General features: G+C 46.8%; 1 pseudogene; it reads right to left on the reverse strand.

Annotated features, from left to right (window-relative positions):
- Nucleotides 1-5,573: 5,573 nt before the first annotated feature.
- LOC137309976 (probable G-protein coupled receptor 139) lies at nucleotides 5,574-11,029 on the reverse strand (annotated as a pseudogene).
- Between the last annotated feature and the right edge of the window lie 3,324 nt (nucleotides 11,030-14,353).

Raw genomic sequence — 14,353 nt, forward strand, 5'->3', positions numbered from 1 at the left:
ATGAGTGGTGACACTGTCATACAAGAGGCTTTCTGAATCCTCACTGCCTGTCGGTACAATTCACCTTCACTCCCTAACCTCTGTGGTGTGGCCATGGATCTCTTCCAAACACACATTGGCCTCACCCCTTCCTGCTCTGTCACCTTCTCTTCCTTTGAACACATTATCCAGTTGCACCCTCTCACCTTTCCTCTCTCAACCTCTGCAGCGGGAAACTTCTTATTCTTTCTGGTTTCGGCTAAACATTGTTTCGGTCACATTGAGAGGATGCTGCTAATCTCACAGTAAAGAAAAAGGAACAGAGAAATTGGATAGGATAAAAAATTAAATAAAGATTGGTTGATTAAAAGGTTGGCAGCGTTCAAAGTAGAAAAGTCACCCGGTCCAGATGGGATGCATCCCAGGTTGATGTGCGTAGGAAGGATGGAAATAGTGGAGGCTCTGGCCAAAATACTTCAATCGTCCTTGGATGTGGGAGTGGAGCCAGAGGACTGGAGAGTTGGAAATGTTACACGCCAGGTCAAAAAATGGGATTGGGTAAACCCAATAACTACAGGCCGGTCAGCCTAACGATGGTGGTGGAGAAACTTCGACAGACAATAATCCGTAAAAACATGGGTTAATAAATGACAGGCAACAGGGATTTTATAAATGCAAGTCGTGTCTGACAAACTTGATTGAGTTCTTCGATGAAACGACGGAGATGGTTGGTGAAAGTAGATCAGTTGATATTGTGTATATGGAATTTGAAAAGGTGTTTGATCAAGTGACAATAATAGACTGGTTAGAAAACATGAAGCTCATGGAATTAAAGGGACGGTGGCAGCGTGCACACGGAATTGTCTAAGAGGCAGAAAGTATAGTGTAGCGGTGAATGGTTGTTTATCAGACCGAGGTAAATATACAATGGTGTCCCCCAGTATTAGGACCACTGCTATTTTTGATATATATTAATGACCTGGACTTGTGTATCGGGGGCATAATTTCAAAGTTTGCTGATGACATAAAGCTTGGAAATGTATTAAACAGTGTGGAGGACATGAGAAGACTTCAGGAGGACATGGACAGACTGGGGAAATGTGCAGACACGTGGCAGATGAAATTTAATGTAGAGAAGTGTATAGAGGTGTTGAAAATTATGAGGCCTTTTGATAGAGTCGGTGGGAGAAACTGTTTCCATTGGCAGCAGTGTTGGTAACCAGAGGACACAGATTTAAGATAATTGGCAAAAAAGCCAGGGGGGAAATGAGAAGAATTTTTTAACGCAGTGAGTTGTTATGATCTGGAATGTACTGCCTGAAAAGGGAGGGAGAAGCAGATTCAATAGTGACTTTCAAAAGGGAATGGGATATGCACTTGAAAATGAAAAAAACTGCAGGTAAATGGGAAAGATTAGGGATGTGGGACTAATTGGATAGTTCTTTCAAAGAGCCGGCACAGGCACGATGGGTCGAATGGCCTCCTTCTGTGCTGTAAGACTCTATAAAAAATTGGTATCAGTAAAACTGACCATGGAGCTGTTGTGTTGACGCAAACACCCAAATGGTTCAGTAATGTCCTTTAGAAAAGCAAAGCTGATGTCCTTATGTATGACCCCAGTCCCAAACCAATGTGGATGGCTGTTTAACTGTCCTGGAAGTGGCCTAGTAAGCACTCAGTTGTACGAAACTGCTACAAAATATACAGACTGCAGCGGATCAAGAAGAAGGTCCACCATCACCTTCTCAAGTGTCAGCATTTACTCCATGGTCGCACTCTCGCCTCTGAGTCAGATGGCTGTGGGTTCAAGTCCCATTCCAGGGTCTTGAACACATAATCTAGGCTGACACTTCAATGCAGTACTGAGGGAGTGCTGCCCTGTCTGAGGCCTTTTGGATGAGACCTTAAACCAAGGCCCCTTCTGCCCTCTCTGATGGGCGTAAAAGATTCATGAGACTATTGGAAGAGAGAATGGGAGTTCTCCTCGATGTCCTGGCCTAATTTATCCCTCAAGCATCATCACTAAAACAGATTATCTGTTTCGTTTCCAAGAATTGTGGCCAGAGTTAATCTTCCTCCCTTGGCAGACAGAAATACAAATGAACACCCAAAAGCAACTTTTGTACTTTATTTCAGCATAATTCAGTCTTTGAAGTGAAACCAAACAGACAGACAATCAATTTTAAACAATTCCAAATTGAGCAAGTTTCTCAGTTCTATGGGGAAATATTTCATTTTCCATTAATTGCAAGAAAATCACAAAGGCCTTTTACATAAATTTTAGTGACAGGACTTGGTTAACTCTAGCGCTCAGATGGAATCTTTCCGACAGATCGTTCTTCCCGAGCTCCGTGAGAATTTTCAATCTTGCAGTTGCGAATACAGAAATATTTTGCCTTGTTTTATTGAATTGGTGAAGAGAGACAGCGAACAAAGGTGAAAGGTGATATGTTGACAAAATAATAGGGTAACAATCAGACCACTTTCACACTGAAAAAATCTATTTGTGAACAACGCTAACCACCCAATCCATGGAAACAATTGGTGAAGTCCACTCAGAAAGTTCATGTTAAAAGTGAGCGGTTCCATTGTGAGGTGACAAGGCCCCTGGACTTACGGAACGTGGGATGGTTCTCATGAAAGGAAAGATTGAACTCACAAATCAGACCATCGGGAGGGACTAATATGGATTTCCCAGTCTCATCCTGTCCTCATTCTTAAGGACCTTGATGGATTTTTATGAGTCAGACATCAACCTGAGAATAAACATGTGTGAACCACAGAAAGAACGGATTGCCTTATCATTGTTAATAGATTGGCCATCGAGCAGAGCGCCAAGTCTATCAGTGAAATGGATCTGGAGCACCATGTCTGTTGCTGTGGCAAACACTGGGGTTTCTGTGCAATGTGTCTGTGGTATTTCTGCACAAAACAAGTATATTTACAGCGTATCAGCTACAATGTGTCGGATGTGGAATTGTGTAAATAGTGTAGTGGCTCTAGTTGGTCAGATGTAGTATCAGGTTATTAGTAAACTGGCTCCCACGGAACCAGGTGTGAACAACCTATTCAATTGAGAGCTGCGCTTGCTCTCCGCAATTTTATTCTTCACCAGTGCCAGTTCCTTCCGCTTCCATAAAAATCCCTGTCTCCGACTCTCTGAGGTGCAGTCCCTCCAAAGTTTTTATTCCCCATTTGTTCATTACCTCCCTGCCGGTCTCCATACCTCCACCCTCCCACTCCTCCATCCCTTCAATCACCTCCCTGCCGGTCTCCATACCTCCACCCTCCCACTCCTCCACCTCTTCAATCACCTCCCTGCCGGTCTCCATACCTCCACCCTCCCACTCCTCCACCTCTTCAATCACCTCCCTGCTCCATACCTCCACCCTCCCACTCCTCCACCTCTTCAATCACCTCCCTGTCGGTCTCCATTCCTCCACCCTCCCACTCCTCCACCTCTTCAATCACCTCCCTGCCGGTCTCCATACCTCCACCCTCCCACTCCTCCATCTCTTCAATCACCTCCCTGCCGGTCTCCATACCTCCACCCTCCCACTCCTCCATCTCTTCAATCACCTCCCTGCCGGTCTCCATACCTCCACCCTCCCACTCCTCCATCTCTTCAATCACCTCCCTGCCGGTCTCCATACCTCCACCCTCCCACTCCTCCACCTCTTCAATCACCTCCCTGCCGGTCTCCATATCTCCACCCTCCCACTCCTCCACCTCTTCAATCACCTCCCTGCCGGTCTCCATTCCTCCACCCTCCCACTCCTCCATCCCTTCAATCACCTCCCTGCCGGTCTCCATACCTCCACCCTCCCACTCCTCCACCTCTTCAATCACCTCCCTGCCGGTCTCCATACCTCCACCCTCCCACTCCTCCACCTCTTCAATCACCTCCCTGCCGGTCTCCATACCTCCACCCTCCCACTCCTCCATCCCTTCAATCACCTCCCTGTCGGTCTCCATACCTCCACCCTCCCACTCCTCCATCTCTTCAATCACCTCCCTGCCGGTCTCCATACCTCCACCCTCCCACTCCTCCATCTCTTCAATCACCTCCCTGCCGGTCTCCATACCTCCACCCTCCCACTCCTCCATCTCTTCAATCACCTCCCTGCCGGTCTCCATTCCTCCACCCTCCAACTCCTCCATCTCTTCAATCACCTCCCTGCCGGTCTCCATACCTCCACCCTCCCACTCCTCCATCTCTTCAATCACCTCCCTGCCAGTCTTCATTCCTCCACCCTCCCACTCCTCCACTTCTCGGTTCTCATTGACCGCCATTGTTTTCCTGTCCCTCAATACATTCCCTGTCAGTCCCTCCACGGTTTGCCCTCTCCTAACTCTGCCAAACCCGACATCTCCATGTCCTGCACCCTTTGATCCTCCAGCACTGACGTTCTGTGCACTCCCTCATTCATTGGTTCTCCCTTCTGGGGCAGTGCCTCCAGCTAACCCGGCCTTACTCTCTTCAATTACACGGAGAGACGCGAGAAACTGGGGTTGTTCTCTTTAGAGCAGAGAAGGTTAAGGGGAGATTTGATTGAGGTGTTCTAAATTATGAAGGGTTTTGATAGAATAAAGAAGGAGAAACTGTTTCCAGTGGCAGAAGGGTCGGTAACCAGAGGACGCAGGTTTAAGGTAATTGGCAAAAGAACCAGGGGCGACATGAGGAAAATATTTTTTACAGAGTGAGTTGTTGTGATCTGGAATGCACTGCCTGAAAGGGCGGTGGAAACACATTCAATAGTAACTTTCAAAAGGGAATCGGATGTATACTTGAAAAAGAAAAAAATGCAGGGATATGGGGAAAGATCGGAGGAGTGGGACTAATTGGATTGCTCTTCCAAAGAGTCAGTCCAAGCCACGATGGGTTGAATGGCCACCTTCTGTGCTGTACTATTCGATGATTCTTCAATCCTTACTGTTAAACCCTTCCACCTGGCGGCCTCACTCCTCCCATTTAAAGAAATGGCGGATGGAAACTCAATCTAATCCTGTGAAATTCCTCTATCCGATATTTTGACTGCTCATTAACCCGGTTATTTTGTTAAAAAGACTTAACGGCTGTTGTAAAACAGCGCCGGAGTTTTATTTGAAAGCGAAACATTCCTTTAGTGTGATCAACACCAGTAATTCCCAGACTATTGAGGATTAACAGCTGTTCAAATATCACAGACAATCGGAGTTACAGGAATGCTTTCAGGGGGCACGGAAATGAAAGGGAATTAACCCCACAGATGCTGTAGGCGGGGCTCGATTATTAGTCCGGTCCGGTGGAAACTAATATCCAGTCGCTAATTCACAGCCCTTCCTCCGGACAATTACATTTCAGGTCAGACTCCCTGAGGACGTGTTTAAAAAATGATCTGAATACAGGAACATGTTTTGAGAAAAGTTTTGTTCATTTTATGTCGGCTGCTGTTAAATTTAATTTTGATCTAACTTTTGATTAGAAATGTGTTTGAAGGAGATATCGATGGCCCTGATGCTGAGTCCCTTTGGTAAATTGAGGTGATAATTGTGATCTGGAATTAAGTTGTGATGTTGGGAAGTCAGTTCCCGCTTCACTTCAATCGTTTTCCTCATTTGACCTGTTTACCAATTAGAGTAAACGGATATTTAATCGCATTGAGCAGCTCCTCTCTGAACTTACTCTGGGTCACTGTGTAAATGGCTGTGTTCGTGCAGGAACTCAGAAGCTGAAGCAGAATTCCCGCTTGTTCGAAAGTTGCGAAAGGGTTATAGAAAGATCGGCGGTTAAAGACACCTGAAATTCGATAATATAAAAAATATACGACCGTTGTCATCCAGAGCAGGATAAAACTGCCGGATATGGCAAAAAGTAAAACGATGGACCTTCTGCGGTTCTTCATCTCAGTGTCCTTGTCATTCTCACCATTGCTGAGGTCCCGGAGGCTCCTTCGGGCCCGACTGGCCACTAAAATGCGGTGAGAGCATTAAACAATAAAATCAAACAGAATGGAAGCAACGGGGTTCACAGCTGTTCAATCCAAGAAAATGCGATCCATGCGGGTAGAATATAAAACTGTGATGATACAAGGCAACCCCACGGTATATTGTTAACAGTACGGTAATGAATATACACAAAGGGCCGGGGAATGTTCTTTAAACCGAACAGCGCGCTCAAAGTCACGATAATCACAAGTGAAGTTTTCTCGGTGCAATATTTTGTTTTCAGCTTCTGACAACTAATGGCTACAAAACGATCAAAGGTAAAAGCGACCGTTAACCAAACAGAACTGTCTGTGGCAGTAGGAGCCAGGAAGAGAATAAATCTGCAAACAGGAGTGTAGAGCAGGAAAGTGTCCCACCAATAAAGATGAGCAATCCGATATAAGATCACATTACAGACAATCACCAGGAGATCCGCCGTCGCCATGGCCACCAGGTAGCGAGTGATACATTTGGAGAGACCGCACTTTCCACGGGACAGGATCACAATCGCCAGCAAGTTCACTGAGAGAAAGAGAGAGACAGAAACAGTGAAATCACCAACCGGGCTGATCAATGAGCTCTCAGTTTAACCGATGTACATGGGCTATGATTGTGTTTATTTATTGGTTTTTCCCCTTGGCTTCTGCCTCCTGGTCCGAAGGAGCAGCTCATTCTGGGAGGTTCCTTTCAGGTGACGGTGGCCCCGGGATCCCTCACCCGACAGCTGAGTCCTCACTTGTGATCCTTGAGATGAAGTTTATTTTGTCGATTCCGACACTGGGAGGTCCGCGGGGCAGAACGTCACCAACTATGAAAGTGAAAGGCGACAAGATGAGATAAATCAGGAAATACAGACAAGGTGACTCTAAATTTGGTTTAAATCGTAATGCGGGGGAGAAACCTAATGATTTGACCCACACAATACCAGAGACATTGATTTTAGAAAATACATTGAAAACACGAGCCTGGTATTGAGTTGCTGCCCGTCATCTTTCAGTAATTAATTAGATGAGGTTTCCAGTGGAGTATTGTGAATGCATCATGATACAATATGTCAAGGAATTTAATTCTGTAACGTGCTCCAGTTATAACCAGGTCCAGTCTTTATATCTCAGCACAAGGCGTGAGAAAAACAAAGGACAGTCGGATCCTCGGAATAAGAGATTGATCCCAGGAGCCGCGCGGTATAAGAACAAATCACCGCCAACTCTCACTCATGGTCTCCAGCTAATCCCCCTCCCGAACCAGTGTCAAGACTGGTTTCCCCACTCTGCACAATAACACACATGGACTGAAGTATACAGTCATCGTCATTCAACTAGTCCAAACAATACTTTAAACATCAAATACATCAAAAGTCCTGTGAAGCCATTTTGCTGAAATATAATTATGATCTGAGAGGAACATTTGACGGGAACACAAGATTGTACCTTCGAGTGAGGAGGACAGTTTCTGTCACATGTTTTATTTATCTGATGCGTATTCCGTTTGTTCCCTGTCCTTCTATCCTGAAGACACTGACTCATGCCGGGATACACAGCCGCAATCTGCTCTCCGGAACCCCAGGCGATCGGTCCTCGGGAAACACGACAATCTCACCCGGTCCTTCCTCGCCCGATCTCCACAACAGGCGCGCTTTCCACCAGGAGGCAGTGGATTACACTCAGGACTGTGCGCCCTGCCTGTTTTACCCCTGCCTGGCCAGGGAGCACCAAGGACACATTTGGACCCCAGACTCGACAGTTCAGCACAGAGCGAGGGTGAGTTACTCGGTGCATTGACCAATGGGACAAGGATGGAAGTTTTAACTATCACAAAACGGTGAAGAATAACATTCTACATTTACCAGGCTCAGAGCACAAACAGCAATATCGTTAAACATTCTGTTACTTACACCGTACGTGCTGATAATGACTTACCAGGTACTCCAATTGCTGCCAGAACAGGATAATAAATGAATTGTATCTCCGTAAATCGCGACAAACGCATTTCTCTGCGAAGACGATGTCTTTCGGTGCTGTAAAGAGGTATGCGAACTGCAATAGTCAGGTAACGAAGTTAAAACAGCGGGATACTTATATTGCAAATAAACCCCGAATGGGACAATTAGATCGCATCCCGACTGACATCACATATTACTTACAGACTCCTGAACAAATAAGTTTTGGTCCCATCTGACCTTTGACTATCACACTCATTAAGGTGACAGAACATTACACATCGACCAGCTGAGTAACCTTTTGGAACAATGAATTGTACAATGACAGAGTCACAATTTCTAAGTTTAATAAATTACATGAAGATTGAAACCAACAGCACACAGTGTATGAAATATCGAAACCCAGTTCACCAATGTGACATTTTTACTTGAATCTTCTGTACTCCCATTCCCAGGCTGGTCCTGCTCTTCCCTCTATCGCCCCACGATGTAATTTAGCACAGTCCGTGTCACGTTGTTTCACTCATTCCCCCTCTTTCTGTCTCTCCCAATGTCCAGGCCTCTCTCCCTCACACACACTCCTTTTACTTGACTCCCAAATTTCTCTCTCTGTTAATCTACCTCTTTTATTCCCTCTTTCTCTGGAACTCCATTTTCTTCCTGATTTCCTCTCTTTCTGGCTAACGGTAGTTAACTCAAAATAATTTTTGAGACTGAGATTGATAGATTTTTGTTTGATGAAGATATCGAGGGATATGGATCAAAGGCGGGTAATTGGAGTTGAGGTACAGATCAGCCATGATCTGACTGAATGGCGGCACAGAATCGAGGGGCTGAATGACCCACTTCTGTTCTTATAAGATAATTTTTCACTTTATTATTGGCCGCAGCTCACACTCTGGGTTCAAACGAGTTGTTACTCACTCTTTTCTGCCAGCTGATGGAATTTACATTAAAGTCTGGCTGATCTCTGCACCTCAGTGAAAGACAGAGCCAAGCATAGTTCTGGGAGCCTTTGCGACTTGTCTGACCGTTGCAGGCAGACCACAGCTCTTAAAGGGACAGTGCACCAAAAATCCAGAACCACAAGCTGAAGGGAAGCAAGCAACAATGTCCCGACAGGTCACTCAGCAGCTGGGCAGCAGCTCATGGCCTAGTGTTTGACCACAGTCCTTTTATCATTTACTCTAAAACCCGAGTCACACACAACATTCTAGAAACACTCAGCGAGTCGGGCCCCATCTGTGGAGAGAACAGACCAATTAACTGAGATCTCAATGAGATGAGGAACAAGACACGGCCCCCTGTGAGAAACAAAGAACTTGCATTCATATAGCACCTTTCACATCCTCCTTTAAGACACTCTGTAAAACCTGCCTGTTTGACCGAGCTTTTGGTCACCTGTCCTAATATCTCCTTACGTGGCTCGGTGTCAAATTTTGTTTGAAAATCGCTCCTTTGAAGCGCCTTGGGACGTTTCACGACCTTAAAGGCTCGATATAAATGCAAGTTGTTGTTGATGTTATTCACGGTGAGATTGTGCGTTTCATTTCTTCCTCATTATTGTGGTTCTGACATCGAGGTGAAGAGTGACAGAGAGCAGATTTTAAAACCGTTGGAATATCAGTGAAATTAAATTGTGGCAAGTGAGAAACTCCGAGTCAGCTTTGCTCTGTATTTCCTGCATCCAATATTGCAGATAAATGAAAGTGAAGCTTTTGAAGGCAGAAAGTTTAATCGCCCCGTCAGAGGAATTGAACCCCTGTCTTTCCACGTGACAGGCGAAGACACTCATCACTACACTCACGGAGAAGGCCATCCCTGATCACTTCCTTGTATCCCTCTGTACCCACATCCCCCTTCCCCCTCCAAAACCCACTTCCTTCTGTGTTCACCCATCAAATAAACACTCCCTCCAAGTCACTTACAATCACAATTTCAAAGTCCCAACTGTCCAGCCTTTGGCCCTCCATTCACCACGACATTTCTGCAGCGACCGATCTGCTCAATCACACTCTCACCTCCACTTTTGATGCAGTTGTCCCCATTAAAACCATTGCTCTCTCTCACACTGTTCGACCACCCTGGTACAGCTCTCATCTCCTCTCCCTGAAGTCCAAGGGACAGGGTACGGCAGCATAGTAATTATTTTACTGGACTAGTAATCCAGTAGGCTTGGACTAATAATCGGGAGTCATGAGTTAAAATCTCCGCTACAGCAGCTGGGGAATTTAAAATCAGTTAATGAAATAAAATCGGGACTGAAAAGCCACTATCAGAAATGGTAACCGTGAACGTACTGGATTGTCATAAAAATCCCTCTGGTTCACTAATGCCCCCCTTAGAGAAGGAAACATGCCATCCTCAGACCAATAGCAATGTGATTGATTCTTAACGGTTCTCTGAAATGGCCTAACAAGCCATTCAGTTGCACAATCCCACTACGTAAAAGTCGTAATAAGAACAAAACAGTACGGGCCACCCGGCACTGGACAAGGGTCAGGAAAAATGAGCACAGTCGACCCTGCGAAGTTCACCTCATGAACAACCGGGGATCTTGTGCCAAAATTGGGAGAGCTGTCCCACAGACTGATCAAGCAACAGCCTGACATAGCCACACTCACAGAATCATACCTTTCAGCCAAAGTCCGAGACTCCTCGATCATTATCCCTGGGTATGTCCTGTCCCACTTGCAGGACAGACCCACCAGAGGTGGCGGCACAGTGGTATACAGTCAGGAGGGAGTGACCATGGTATCAGGTCAAAAATGGGAAGGAAACCTCCAGCTGATTCCCACTGACCGCCCTCCCTCAGCTGATGAATCGTTACTCCTCCCTGTTGAGCACCACTTGGAGGAAGCAGTGAGGGTAGCAAGGGCACAGAATGTACTCTGGGTGGGGAACTTCACTGTCCATCACCAAGAGTGGCTCGGTAGCACCACTGCTGGCCCAGTCCTGAAGGACATAACTGCCATACTGGGCTTGTGGCAGGTGGTGAGAGAACCAACACAAGGGATAAACCGATTTGACTTCATCCACATCAATCTACCTGTCGCAGATGCATCTGTCCATGACAGCATTGGTAGGAGTGACCACCACTTCGTCCTTGTGGAGACAAAGTCCCGTCTTCACACTGTCCAACATATTGTGTGGTGGCCGTGCTCAATGGGATAGATTCAGAACAGATCTATGCAGCTCCAAACTGGGCATCCATATGGTGCTGTGGGCCATCAGCAGCAGTTGAATTGTATTCCTCCACAATCTGTAACCTCATGGCCCGAAATATCCCTCACTCTACCATTACCAACAAGCCAATGGATCAACCCTGGTTCAATGAGGGGTGTAGAAGAGCGTGTCAGGAGCATCACCAGGCGTACCTAAAATGAGGTGCCAACCTGATGAAGATACAGCACAGGACTACATACAAGCCAAACAGCGGAAGTGGCATGCTATAGAGCAGAGCTAAGCAATCCCACAAACAACGGATCAAATCAAAGCTCTGCAGTCCTGCCACATCCAGTCCTGATTGGTGATGGACAACCATCCTCCATGATGGCAGAGCCCAGCACGTAAGTACAAAAGACAAGGATGAAGTGTTTGCAACCATCTTCAACTGGAAGTGCCAAGTGGATGCTCCTTCTCGGCCTCCGCCTGAGATCCCTACCATCACAGAAGCCAGTCTTCAGCCAATTCGATTCACTCCACTTGATATCAAGGAAAGGCTGAGTGCATTGGATACAGCAAAGGCAAAGGGCCCCGACAAAATCCTGGCTGTAGTGCTGAAGACTTGTGTTCCAGAACTAGCCGCACCTCTAGCCAAGCTACAACAGTGAGATCTACCCAACAAAGTGGAAAATTGCCCAGGTATGTCCTGTTCACAAAAAGCAGGACAAATCCAATTCATCCAATAACCGCCACATCAGTCTACTCTCAATCATCAGCAAAGTGATGGAAGGTGTCGTCGACAGTGTTATCAAGCGGCATTTACTCACCAATAACCTTCTCACCGATGCTCACTTTTGGTTCCTCCAGGACCACTCGGTTCCAGACTTCATTATAGACTTGGTCCAAACATGGACAAAAGAGCTGAGTGCCAGAGTTGAGGTGAGGGTGATTGCCCTTGACATCAAGGCAGCATTTGACCGAGTGTGGCATCAAGGAGCCTTAATAAAATTGAAGTAAATGTGAATCAGAGACAAAACTCTCCAGTGGCTGGCGTCATAGCTAGCACAGAGGAAGATGATAGTAGTTGTTGGAGGCCAATCATCTCAGCCCCGGGACATCGCTGCAGGAGTTCCTCAGGGCAGTGTCCGAGGCCCAACCATCTTCGGCTGCTTCATCAATGACCTTCACTCCATCATAAGGTCAGAAGTGGGGATTTTCACTATTGATTGCACAGTGTTCAGTTTCATTCACAACCCCTCAAATAATGAAGTAGTCCGTGCCCGCATGCAGCAAGACCTGGACAACATCCAACTAACATTCGCGCCAGACAAGTGCCAGGCAATGATCATCTCCAAGTAGAGAGAGTCCAACCACCTCCCCTTGACATTTAATGGCATTACGGTTGCCGAATCGCCCACATCAACATCCTGGGCGTCACCATTCACCAGACACTTAAATGGTCAAGCCACATTAATACTGTGGCTTTAGGAGCAGGTCAGAAGTAGGGTATTCTGCGGCGAGTGACTCACCTCCTGACTTCCCAAAGCCTTTCCACCATCTGCAACGCACATGTCAGGAGTGTGATGGAATACTCGCCACTTGCCTGGATGAGTGCAGCTCCAACAACACTCAAGAAGCTCGGCACCATCCAGGACAAACAGCCCGCTTGATTGGCACCTCATCCACTTTAAACATTAACTCGCTTCACCACCGGCGTACCATGGCTGCAGTGTGTACCATCTACAGGATGCACTGCAGCAACTCGCCAAAGCTTCTTCGAAAGGACCTCCCAAAACCGCGACCTCTACCACCAGAAGGAAAAGGGTAGCAGGTGCATGGGAACAACATCACCTGCACATTCCCCTTCAATTCACACACCATCCTGACTTGGAAGTACATCGCTGTTCCTTCATCGTCGCTGGGTCAAAATCCTGGAACTCCCCATCTACCAGCACTGTGGGTGAACCTTCACCACACAGAATGAAGTGGTTCATGAAGGAGGCTCACCATCACCTTCTCAAGGGCAATTAGGGATGAGCAATACCTGCTGGCCTTGCCAACGATGCCCACATCCCATGAAAGAATGAAAAAAATTCGTCCAAATTCCCACTGGTCTGTCTCTCCCTATGTTTGAGTCACTCTATGTTTATATGTATGCGTGTGTGTCTGTTTCTTTGTGTAGGTGTGTCTTTCTGTGTATTTTTGTGTCTGTCAATGCATGTGTGTGTCTGTGTGTGTCTCACATTTTCGATGTTTTCCTGAGAAGATCTCTGTCTCTTTCTCTGTCTCACTCTCTCCCACACTCCCCACATCATGATCCAACATGAGATGGAAAAGGTTAGAGTTTGTGGATTCTAGGGTCTCTGTTGTGTTGTGAGGGACTGCTGTTCAGCAAGGGCCCTTGAGTATACCTTTTAATTGAAGTGAAATTGGTGGGATTCATTTAATTTGAATTAATTAGTTAAAGGGTAAGTCATGTCAGGACAGCCCATCCTCGTGTTATGCTCTTCCTGCTCTATGTGGGAAATCAGGGACCCTTCCGGTGTCCCTGACGACCATGTGTGCGGGAAATGTATCCAGCTGCAGATACTGACAAACCGCATTGCGGCACTGGAGCTGCGGATGGATTCATTATGGAGCATTCGCGATGCTGAAAACGTCGTGGATAGCACGTTTAGTGAGATGGTCACACCGCAGGTAAAGGTTGTACAGGCAGGAAGTAAGTGGGTGACCTCCAGGCAGAGTAAGAGGAGCAGGCAGGCAGTGCAGGGGTCCCCTGTGGCCGTCCCCCTCTCAAACAAGTATACCGCTTTGGATATTGTTGAGGGGGATGACGTATCAGGGGAGGGCAGCAGCAGCCAACTTCCTGGCACCAGGGGTAGCTCTGCTGCACAGGCTGGGAGGAAAAAGAGTGGAAGAGCTACAGTGGTAGGAGATTCTATCGTAAGGGGAACAGACAGGCGTTTCTGTGACCGTAAACGTGACTCCAGGATGGTTTGTTGCCTCCCTGGTGCCAGGGACATGGATGTCACTGAGCGGCTTCAGGGCATTCTCAAGGGGGAGGGTGAGCAGGCAGAGGTCGTGGTCCACATTGGGACCAACGACATTGGTAGGAAGGGAGATGAGGTCCTGCATCAAGAATTTAGGGAGCTAGGTCGCAGATTAAAGAGCAGGACCTCAAAGGTTGTAATCTCTGGATTACTCCCAGTGCCACGGGCTAGTGAGTATAGAAATAGGAGGACAGAACAGATGAATGCGTGGCTAAAGAGTTGGTGCAGGAGGGAGGGTTTCAGTTTCCTGGAT

This window comes from Heptranchias perlo, unplaced genomic scaffold, assembly GCF_035084215.1.
Source record: "Heptranchias perlo isolate sHepPer1 unplaced genomic scaffold, sHepPer1.hap1 HAP1_SCAFFOLD_199, whole genome shotgun sequence".
Lineage (NCBI taxonomy): Eukaryota > Metazoa > Chordata > Chondrichthyes > Hexanchiformes > Hexanchidae > Heptranchias > Heptranchias perlo.